The sequence below is a fragment of the Bolinopsis microptera genome, chromosome 1 (assembly GCF_026151205.1).
Source record: "Bolinopsis microptera isolate Bmic1 chromosome 1, MBARI_Bmic_1.0, whole genome shotgun sequence".
NCBI classification, from domain to species: domain Eukaryota; kingdom Metazoa; phylum Ctenophora; class Tentaculata; order Lobata; family Bolinopsidae; genus Bolinopsis; species Bolinopsis microptera.
In genome coordinates this window covers 6745332-6756137 of record NC_087072.1, presented here as the reverse complement: position 1 = coordinate 6756137, position 10806 = coordinate 6745332, and the positions used below count along the sequence as shown (strand labels likewise).

Below are 10806 nucleotides of genomic sequence, written 5' to 3'. Positions count from 1 at the left end.
AACACATTTTTCATCAGTGCTGAATTGTGTCCGGAACTAGAAGATAAAATTAAAGATGGGGGCTTTAATAATGGGATTGGTGTTGACGGATGTTACTCGTCTAAATTTCTTCGAAGTAGCGCGCGCCGTTTTCTTCTCGATGGCAAGTGCTACGAAGTAGCGCGCGCCGGGTCAGATCATTAACAATGGTCAAGATTGGTGGTAAGCAGAAAACAGGGGACCCAGTGCAGTGTGATGTGATGTTTCACTCGGGATGGACCTAGACTCACTGGATGAAACCTACATTCTTACCCGCCCAGCCGGACTTGGTTATCCTTGGTACGGACTTTATGCAGAAGTTTGGGAAGACCGGATTTGATTGGGAAAAGGGTCGCGTTAAGCTGGGCGAACAGTGGGTATACTGCCTACTCAGCGAGGACAAACAACCTACATAAAACATCAACCCGGGGCTTTCTAATGAAGAAGTAGGTAATCTTAAAAATGTGGTAGATGAAATCAAAACTGTTTTTGCATCTAACCCCAAAGCCCCTCGCGAATACAAGTGTCCTCAGCACTATATTGTAAGCGAAACTAATAGAGTTAGCTTTGATAAACCCAGGAGAGTCCCTGAAAAATGAATGGGACACATTAACCGCCAAATTGACGAAATGTTGGAGAATGGGATCATTGAACCGTCTGTATCGCCATACATAACAACAGCAATGTAATCATAGTTGATAAAAAGGATGGGGATAAACGCTTCGTAATTGATTATCGTTCATTAAATAAGGGCACTATTAAAGACTCGTATCCTTTACCAAACATAGACGAGCTTATAGACAAATGCCAAGGCGCAAAATACTTTACGCAACCTGACCTTGCAGCTGGTTACTGGTGTGTGCCTATCGCTGAAGAAGATAGACATAAAACAGCATTTAGCGTGCCGCGCAGTAAATACCAATGTTTAAGAATGGCATTTGGACTCAAAAACTCAGGTCCTACTTTTCAGAGGAATATGGATGCTATTGTGAAGAGCGCTAAGAAGAACATGACTAAGGAGCAGACTCAAGATGGTTCTGGATTGGACGATTACTCTGACAACCTGATACTAGACAGCGTAGATTTTGAAAAATCGCGAAAAGTCTTATTTTGGGCCTTATAAAAGTGCGCAGCTTTAAGGGGGCAGGGGGGGTCTTCATGGAAATTTTCTCAAAATCGACTTTTTAGTTGTTTCTGATAGATGGGAGTGATATCTATCAGATGCTTTTAATCCGATAGAAAAATATTGCTCCTAGCAGAAATTATCGCCGGTAGAAGGTCAGCGCTTGTGTGTAATTGTATTGCGCGAGCGATTTTTGATCGCGTGCCCTGAAAATCGAGTCTAAAAATCTATCTCCTCCTACATTTTTTGAGCAATCACCCTCAAACTTTCAGGATATGTTTTAGGGATCATTTAGAAGAGATTGTCCAGGCAAAATTTTGAGATAGGCCTTTAAACATTTTTTATTCGATTTTAAAAATCTTGGACCTCGAAAAATCGTCAAAAAACCAGGTCCAAGATTTTCAAAATCGAATAAAAAATGTTTAAAGGCCTATCTCAAAATTTATCTCTTCTAAATGATCCCTAGAACATATCCTGAAAGTTTGAGGGTGATTGCTCAAAAAATGTAGGAGGAGATAGATTTTTAGACTCGATTTTCAGGGCACGTGATCAAAAATCGCTCGCGCAATACAATTACACACAAGCGCTGACCTTCTACCGGCGATAATTTCTGCTAGGAGCAATATTTTTCTATCGGATTAAAAGCATCTGATAGATATCACTCCCATCTATCAGAAACAACTAAAAAGTCGATTTTGAGAAAATTTCCATGAAGACCCCCCCCTGCCCCCTTAACTTTGCAGATTCTTGTTCTCTGATTGGCTGAATCGTATCACGTGGTACGTGGTTCAATTGCATTCTTGGAATAATTGAAGCGTGCAAATGCAATGAACTAACGAGCGCGCGCGGAGTTCAACAAGCTGTGAAGACGCAAACACCTGTAGTAATATCGCCAGCCAGTAAGGTCTGCTGGGTATACATACGGTATCTAAAATTAAGCGTATAGCGAGCATATTTAACAATTTTTAAACAATAATGTATTGCGAGCAGCTGTAACTTAAATATCGCATAAAAATCATATAATTATAACACAAAACTAAAATTTTATTGGAATAGAGGTTAAACTAAGATAAAATTAATATCAGCCCCTTCGCCACTCTCAGCAGTCAACCAGGGCTCATAAAAGCTTAACAGCGCCTGAGTCCGTTCACCAACTGTGCTAATGTGAGTGGCGGTGTGGTAAAACCCATTTTAACAGCGTGAATATTTATCAAATATAAGCGCGCTAGCTGCTAGCATACTTGTATCATTTAATTTTTAATCAAATTTATTCGGATATATATTTATTGATTACGTATGTATTGAATTGGTGATAAATAATAAAATTGTCTTTTCTCAAAAAATTGTCTTTTCTCTATTCTCCAGGAATCTGGAAGATCATGTGAGTATGCTTAAGATCGTCATGAATGAATTGAGGAAAATGAACATGTCACTCAGAGTTGACAAATGCCAATTTGGCTACACTAAGATTGACTTCTTGGGATTTGTTATTGACGGAATTAGTGTCGGTCCTTCTGAAGCTAATATAGATAAAGTCAAGCAGTTCCCTAAACCTAAAAACAAGAAAGAAATCCAACGATTTCTGGGGTTAGCTAATTTCAACAGAAGATTCATCAAGAATTATTCCACACTAGCTAAACCATTAACCTCCCTTGTTTAAGAGAAAGTGCAATTCGAGTGGGGTGCGACTCAAGAGGAAGCTTTCACTGTGTTAAAGGACAAGCTCGGCAATGTGAACAACCTCTACCTTCCAAAGTGGAAGGAACCGTTTCACATACAGACTGATGCCTCGGGCATTGCGGTGGGAGGTATGCTCTAACGGCCAGGTAGCGTAGTTGGTTGATCATCGGATTTGTAATCGTAAGATTGCGAGTTCGAATCCCACTGCCTGCCTAGTCGTGGGGTGAGCGTCGTTGACGCTCTGCTAAGGATCCCGAGTGGTCTATGTAGCCCCACGGTTCACTCAGCCGAATGCTCGAGAAATCGGGTGTGAGGGTTAAATGAGGAGCTGTGCTTGATCAACACAGCGAAGCCTCGGGCGAAGAAAGTGTGGCATAGTGCCTTAACCGTTGCTGGCCTTAGGAACGATCCTTTGGCTTCTTGTAAAGCTCTTCCTTGAAAGTGCTGGTTTACATTGTAATGCAGGTAATGCCGAAGTAAAATAACAAAGGTGGTCGACTCATTCGATGGCCTTGTTGCGTCGCAACGAATCCTCATAAGATAAGATAAGATAAGGTGGATAAAATTTGTCAAATCTGCCCCATCTCGTTCCATTCCCAGACACTTACCAAGGCGGATACAAGATGGGACGCTACTATAGAGAACTTTGGGCTATTATCAGCTGCCTAAGGAAATGGAGAGTGTATTGTTGTGAAGGAAAAGTAACATTCCATACAGACCACGAGCCACTGAAAAATATCCGCAACCGAAAAGACCCCCGGAACAAGATATATATATGGGTAAACTAGACCTGCATAAGCCAGGGGAACGGCCCATAGCAGGGTAACCAGGATGGCCCGGTACCCAAAAACCTGATTAACTAGCAAAGATAAAAAATAACAATAGGTAATAAATAGATACCAATACTATACCGATATAAGATGCATAGTTCAGAAAGATCAAACCGGGATGTTCCTTCTGTTAGTCTTTTGTAAGAGTCCATGGCTGTCGTAATCTTGTCTTTATTTCTTTTCTTCTCCGTGTTGTATTAGTGTTGCTGTAACGAGGAGTTAAAGAAATGTCTAGTATGGTATACTATGGTCATTGGTCCTGGGAGGTATCATGTTAAAGATATAGAGGGCTGGGGAGGTCACTGAATCATGTGATTGAGAAATAAAAGGAAACTGTGTAAGTAACGTGGTTGTCCCTTCCACAATCAAGAAAGAAGAGGGGAGGGAGAGAGAGAGACACGCATTGGGTCAAGCTAGAAGTGCCGGCTGTCCTGTGGTCTAATGAGCCCTTAGAACTGGCTGGCTAGCAGGACCTGTTGCAAGTCTGGGAACAATCTGGGGAGGGGAGGGTGATTGTGGTAGAGGGACAATTACGATTACTAAGGCTAATATAAAAGAGACTAAGGTGGTTCTTAGAAGTCTAGATACTTGGTAGCTCTAGCGATCCCCACAGTGTTACTGATAGAGAAGGTGTGATGGAAGGTATCCTCTCTGATGGTATAGTTACCAACATAGATTTTCCTGTGTAAGGAGAATGCTGGACAGCTTGTGAGATAGTGTGCTGTAGTTTCATTGTCTTCATCACACTTTTTGCATGCTGTTGGGTTCGTTGCCAGTCTTGTTTTGGAAATATCTGAGATGACTGCATCCTGTGAATAGATGTGTAAGAATTCTACTCTTGTCTCTATTTTGTCGTCTAACGTCAAGGTGTCTGTCAAAGAAACTAATAATGTTGGATTGGTGGGAAACAGTGGAGGATCTGAAGAGTAATATACGATTAAAAGTGTGGTCGGAAAAAGTTACTGTCTAGTTGGTCTTGGGGAGGTGAATGCAGAGGTGGAGTAAAGCCAGCAACTCTGCCTGGAAGATGATTGTGGTGTATGGTGGTAATGATCTGAAAAAGTCGATGAGTTAAGATAGAGGACGAACCCCGCTCCTGCAAGAGTGTTCTTCACCGAGCTGTCAGTGTACCCAACTAGTGTGTCAGATTTATGGAGGAGTGGGATCTGAACTAGGGCTTCCGAGCGTTCGAGTATATAATCCGTTTTGAATGATTGTGACAGGTTGGGTGAGGCTGGTGTTACATGTCTAAAAGTGTTGAATATCTAAAAGAAGAAAAAGAGGTGGAAGTATCTTCTTGAGATGGTCGGAGAGAAGGATAGAGTGAGATGTGAGCTTTCCGTCTCTAAGTCCGTTTTAGGCGGACGAAGTGATGTTAAGCCTGAGGAAAGTTATGAGAGAAATGGAGTGAATCCTGAGGTCAAGAGGGGGAGTTGGGTGAGGACCTCTAAGTAACATGTCGGTGAGGGGGAGATGGTTCCTGTGATAAGAAGTAGAGCTGTTCTTTGTACTGATCCATGTGAGAGGGTTGGGATAATGATTTGATTAAAAGACAAGATAATGAGATGGTTAAATGAACTCGAGGCTGTATGAAGTTAGATACATCCCTGGAGAATTGAATGGAGTAGCTGACAGTCTGAGCAGAATTGTGGTAAAGACTGACATTAAAACGGAAAGAAGCGATGCAGAAGCAGAAAGTCACATTTATGCTGAGTTGAGTAAAGGTGGAGAGAATGACAGCTCATTGAAAAATGCCCAAGACAACGATGCCTGGATTAAGTGGACTACATCTAGAATACAGAACAACAAGGTTATCTCTAGAGGACCTTATAAAAACACTAAATATCTAAGTGTTGACAGCTCAGGGCTGTTGTATAAGAGAAGACGTATTGTAGTGCCACCAAGCCTTCAAGATAAAACAATTCATGAGTACCACTGCAAAAGCCACCCCAGGCCAGAGATAACCGCAACCCAAATCAGGGCTAGGTTTTGGTGGAGAAGTTTATCTAAACAGGTAGATGCTTTCACCAAAGACTGTAGAACCTGTATTCAAGCCAAGAGTAGACTAAAATGATTATCACTGATATCCCTAAACCCCACGAGATGATTTCCTTTGATATAGGCTCAATGCCTAAATCGCCCAAAGGTAATTGTTGTTTCATACTGTGTGTCGACTTATGTACCAAAATGATAATCAATCGCTCTATTGATAATCTGATCCAGTCACTTCACTCGTGGGCTCCAGCTGCAAAAATTAAGATCATAAACATTTTACCAAGAGAAAGTTTTGCTAGAAATAAAGTGATAAATGACATCAATATCTTTTTATCTAAGATTCCTTCCAAATACTCGTTTGTTAGCTTTATACCCACAGAGATGAATCGATTTTTGTTTAGTGATAGATCTGGATTTAGGAAATCATCTTGTTTTAGTAGATTTGGGGAAGACAATGTGCATCTAAACAGCGATGGTATCTTTAAACTAGCAAAGCACATCAAGTACCATGCCCACCATTGAAATCGACATGACTTTTCCACCTGAATATTTATTTTGATTTCAAGTTTAAAACTTTTCTATTGAAAATATTTACAGGCGGATAATTTTCACCTGAATTTAGTTTAATCAGACACAACGACTAACACGTTTTGTGAAATGACAAATATTCACAACTCAGCTGACAAATTTCATAACCTTTGCATTGGTCACTGTAACATTCAAGGTGGTCTCCTAAATTTAGCTAAAAGTAATGAACTTACTCAACTCATTCGAGATCATAAGCTAGACATACTTTCCCTAAATGAGATGAATCTTAATGATACTATTGACACAGACACCAAAAATATTCCTTCCTCCTTCAACATTATGCGATGCGACAGGCCAAACAGTTCTAGGGGTGGTTGTGGCTTAATGATAAACAAAAAACTAGCTTACACAGAATTAGTTATGGATAGTAAGCTTGATAACATTGAAGCATTATGGGTGAAGCTTAAGAATAGCAAGATCAATGTTTGCTGCTTCTATCCCTCTGGAAATTATTGCAGTGTTGATAACTTTATTGAGTACATTCATTTTTGCATGAAAAAATTGAACGGGAAAAAGGTTATCTGGATTGGGGATATAAACATTGACCAGAATAATATCTCATCCACCCAGTACAAAAAATTAGATATGACCTTGAGATGTTACAATCTAGTTCAAACCATTCAAGGGATAACTAGAGTTGCTAAACGTGGAGACAATTTTACCCAGACTACTATTGATGTAATATTCACTAACTGTTATGCAGATTTTGTTCAATCTTCTGTTCTTGATGAACGTATTGGGGATCATCAAGCTATTATGTGTGAGATAGATTGTAAAGTACCTATAGCTCCTAAATTTGAAAAGGTTGAAATTAGAAATCATTGTAAACGTAATGTTAAACAATTCTTAGACTATCTAGATACCTGTTCTGATTACAGTCTACTATTGGAAAGTACAGATGTTGAAGCTATCACTGCTGGCCTTTGTCATCATATTGAACAGGCATATGCAACCTTCTTCCCTTGCAAGACCATAGAAAGGCATGAAAAGTTCATACATAAACCTTCTACTGAACTTTTAAATGCCATTAATCATACACATTTTCTTCTAAAGAAATTCCGTAAAAAGAAGGATAAGAGAGACGATGGAAATTGCAATAAATGTGGTATATCAACCCTGGCGCGTGGGGACACGTTTTTGCTAGTAGTTGGCTACGTTATTTTACGGGTATCGAATCTCGCGACTTCAACGAAGTCCTGGGGACAAGTTTTCAATAATCGATAATATTTTCAGCCCCTATCGTTCTAAACATCGTTAGGGCTTTCCCAGAAACTAACTCTCATCATCCTAGGATAATCGTGTGTCGCACAGCACTTGTTTCAGTAACGATAGTAGTCGCCTTAACGACAGAATGACGTGTACGTTTCGGTCACCTGTGAAAAAAGTAAGTGAGATATCAAAAATCTGAGAAAAACCCGTTGGATAAAAGCCTTTTAGGTAGGTGCTAGTCAAGATTTCATCTCTTTAGGCCTTAAGATGGCTTCTAACACCTCGTCAAAACTTTTTAAAAGTAAAATTCGCCCGCGACTTACAAAAAGCAACATAAACGTGTCCCCAAAAATTTTTGGGGACACGTTGAGTCGAGCGCTTGAGGAGCGCGCTTGTTTCCAGCTAGCCAAGTAGCTACAAACTTATATTATACTAACCACGGAAACTGAAATTGTGGATATTTCGGTTCTCGTTGTGATAGGACTAGTTTGGTCATACATAACAATGGCACACAGTTAATTACTGTGAGATAATAAAAGTAAACTACATTTTATAACTGTAAATGTAATATAACGAGTAAAATGTAGTTATTACAAAGTGTATTGTACTTATCATGAAGGTAGCCGAGACATAGAGGCGGTGTTTTGATTACCTTGGAAGGAATTCAATGTATCGGTGAGTATGTGTGTGATAAAAAACACATTCTTAAAAACTCTAGTTAACTGGGGAACGACATACAGCCGGCGTGAGTGTATGCTGTGAAACGGAGCGCTGTCATTGGCTGCGAGCTGTCATTGGTTGCAGCGACCAATCAGGATCCAGCTGGCTGGCTTCCAGAATAACACCACGCCACGCTGCGGGCTTTTCAGTTACATCTGTTTCTATTTTAAGAATCTTTACTTTTGATCTTGTCGCCATGGTTAGGTGTTTTATCTGTAACGAGGAGTTTTCGACAAAAGCATGGGTAGATAAACATCTCAGGTTAGTCTATTGTCTTGCAGCGCACGCTTGCCTGATTGTTATTGAGACTTAAATTAATCAAAGTTAACAGAACAGTTGTAAAGCTTAAGATTGTAACCATGTTATAAGATAAATTAGATACCAGTTGTTATTTATACAGTTATTATAATTACAGAATCTTAAGTTGTGACATTCGCTGGATTAATTTATTTCCGGCTCAAATAATCGTATAATGATTAATATTTGCTATGCTTTACAGGTCCATCCATCCTGGAGAAAAATCAATTAAGTGCCAGGATTGTTCATCGCTGTTTCTTACCTATGATAGCTTGAATGAAGTAAGTGTTTCCTTGACCAGTTTCAGTATAAATCGTCCAATTTATGTTTTTATAAAATTGTATTCGAATTATGACTATATTCATGACTACAAAGAGCAATTAACTGGAAAATGATTGCACGTGCAAAATCGTTGGCTTGATAATTGATTGAAGTTGTCACAGCGACTGTGGAAATAATGGTAAAGAGCCAAATCTGATTAACAAATAAACCTAATTGCACGTGGAAAATCATTAGCATGTTTGCAGTCGTCATAGCAACTACCACTCGCAGTTGCCCACTGAAACTAATTTAAGGAATTTAACAGTTCAAACTTAGTTCAAACTTAGTTCAAACTTCTTATTTACCTACTTGTACTTGAAAAGGTCTCCTCCTAGTCGTTGGATCGAGTGGCCTGCACCACATAGTAACTCTTTTCTCCTGTGTATTAGACCTCTCCAGTGAACCCTGTCTGTTGCTTGTTGTTCTGCATCTTCTATCGTGATGTTATCGACACCTGTGAAGATTGCTGTATCCTCCCGGACACATGACAACCAGTTTTTCCGAGGTCTACCTCTTGACCTTTTACCATGCTTTGGGATCCAGTGCAGAAGATAGTTGGGTATTCTTTCTTCTGACATATTCATCACATGGCCAAACCATTGGAGCCTAGCTGCTCGTACGAAAGTATTAACAGGGGCGATGTTAGCCAGCTTAAGTACGTCAGCATTAGATACATGATAAAACCATTTGATTTTCAGGATTCTTCTCAGACATCTATGATTTTCAAACTTCAAAGTGGTTAAATTGCCTTGATTACTCAACATTATTGACGAAGAATCTCCAATAATGTAGGAGTGTAGTGCAATGAAGTTTTATGAGTAAAACTTCTTAAGCGGGAAATTTTCATGCTCTGTGATAGGCTCTTAAAATAATTCTTAATTTTTATTAGTTATATATTACATAACAGCGATTGAAATAGGTTCACCCGACTATTGACATGTTTAATTCTTTGCTTGGTAGAATAATTTTCGAAAATCATAGAATGCCACATTATTTCAGCACAATTGCTACGTCACCACGGAAACGAAGAGTTCCATTGTGAGATTTGTCACAAGGGGTATCCGACGAAAAAGGCACGGAATCGACATGTGCTTAGATTTCACCCGAAACGGACTATTGCCTGCCCGTTTTGCAACTACAAATCTAAGCGAGGTCTGTGCCTACTTTTAGGAGCATTACCAATTATCATCTTTGACCAATATTATGGAATTAAATCATTTCCCTCCGTCAGTGTTTTTTATAATCACCAATCCACAGCTGACCATCTGAAAAGGCACGTGGAGAAACAGCACGAGCAGGCCATCCAGGTAAATACTTGATCGATCAAAAGACAAAAAAGGATGCACAGTTTTTTTTCAACTGTTCCTTCGCTCCTTTATAAAATTATTTTCTCATGTCAATAATTTAACCGGCTCAACAGGTCCGTTAAATATTATTATAAACTTCCTAGATTCGTGAGCAGATGAATTATAAAATTAGATAAGCATCAATTTGTAATTTCATTCATTTATCAGCATCTTTCAGTTCAAAAATCGTAAAACTTTGCAGGTAGCTGAGCCAACTGAATGAAGGAAGTTATCCGACCTGAACTTTACCTACTACTATGCTGCGTCTACTACACTAGACAACACATGACATAACACCAACTAAGCCTCCTAAGCGATGAGGTAAGATTTTCTAACTATATGAGCGACGAGCGTGCCCTGCAACTATATTAGTTTTTAGCTTTTAGTAACTAATTTTGTGTTATTTTATTATTCAAATTTAAACAGCTCAATAACCCAATAATTTTGCGTGTGTGATTGTAGATAGGAGTTTTTGTGTGTGAGTATGTTTGAGTGCATACATGAATGTGTTAGTGAGTGAGTTTCAGTGGACGTTTTTTGATAATTTTACTACCTTGATCATAAGTTGCTTCTTATAAATTGTAAAATATGCTCTTGGACTGTTTACGAACCATTAACTTGTATTAAAATGACTGGTTCTATAATTCCAGAGATCGATTTTACCGGATACCACAAAGCA

General features: G+C 39.3%; 1 long non-coding RNA gene across 1 annotated transcript; it reads left to right on the top strand.

Moving 5' to 3' along the window:
- The first annotated feature begins 9853 nt into the window (after window positions 1-9853).
- Window positions 9854-10402, top strand: LOC134819594 (uncharacterized). Its single transcript, XR_010160786.1, has 3 exons — window positions 9854-9933; window positions 10039-10088; window positions 10330-10402. It is a non-coding gene; the product is annotated as an uncharacterized LOC134819594 (long non-coding RNA).
- Window positions 10403-10806: the final 404 nt, after the last annotated feature.